Source organism: Palaemon carinicauda, chromosome 1, assembly GCF_036898095.1.
Source record: "Palaemon carinicauda isolate YSFRI2023 chromosome 1, ASM3689809v2, whole genome shotgun sequence".
NCBI classification, from domain to species: domain Eukaryota; kingdom Metazoa; phylum Arthropoda; class Malacostraca; order Decapoda; family Palaemonidae; genus Palaemon; species Palaemon carinicauda.
The window spans coordinates 36,709,089-36,709,961 of NC_090725.1; the positions used below are offsets into that span (position 1 = coordinate 36,709,089).

The 873-nt window shown below is 29.3% G+C and overlaps 1 protein-coding gene across 7 annotated transcripts in view; it reads left to right on the plus strand.

Moving 5' to 3' along the window:
- Window positions 1–810: 810 nt before the first annotated feature.
- The window catches only part of LOC137641668 (triadin-like), an 11,606-nt gene continuing 11,543 nt past the window's right edge, over window positions 811–873 (plus strand). For all 7 annotated transcript variants that reach the window (XM_068374446.1, XM_068374470.1, XM_068374479.1 and 4 more), the window contains exon 1: window positions 811–873. This exon is cut by the window's right edge and continues 75 nt beyond it. The gene's annotated coding sequence lies outside the window, so the exon portion shown is untranslated.

Here is an 873-nt window from a genome sequence, read left to right on the forward strand (position 1 = left end):
AGAACTTTGTAGAGAAAAACCATTACTTCAACAATATTCCCAAAGCATAAATCTTTCTTTTATATTTGGTAATTTGAAAAAAAAAATGGTAATTCATCATTAAAGAGAACAACTAAATTAAAAGCATACATGACATAGCAAAACTTCGAAATAAGTGAAGTACATCAATAGAATACGAAAAAATCAGAACAAAAGAATGTACCTAATCTCCAGTAACAGTATTACTTTCAATTTATTGCTAAGAGCAATCCTTCATATTTTTTTCTGTGCGTTATAATTATTCAAGTCTTAATGATACTCTCGAATGGTCATAAATCTATTCATTAAGAGAAGGAAAATGTATATGAATTATGAACGTTGATGAACGACAGTATTATCTTTAAATAATAACTAATCAGAGTTAAGAAATTATGCCTATTCATTAACAATCACAAAAAACAGAGATATATTTACCCCACCTTATCTACAGAATGCCATTGATTATATGACTCATTTATCTTCAATCTAAATAAAATAGCTGATTAAAATGATCAGATTCCTTCATTATTTGAAGATAAAAACTCTACCCTCCTCAATAAACATTAACATTAGTCACTGATAAAAATCCTATCACATCAAAGCAAGCTATATTCACGACCATATTCAAGGTTGTTTACCAGTGACCACAGATTTTGCAAAATATACCATGTTGGTGATATTGATATTGAACCATTATGAATCCAAGTTATCACATTGTGAGTTTATAACCGATAAGGCCAAATATGCTATCAGAGGATGATATATAAATGCTACACACAGCAATCAGTTCGTAGAAAAAAAAGTTCTGAAACAGTTTTCTATTTTCTTTCCCTGGTAGAAGGGTAGTTGTACCGT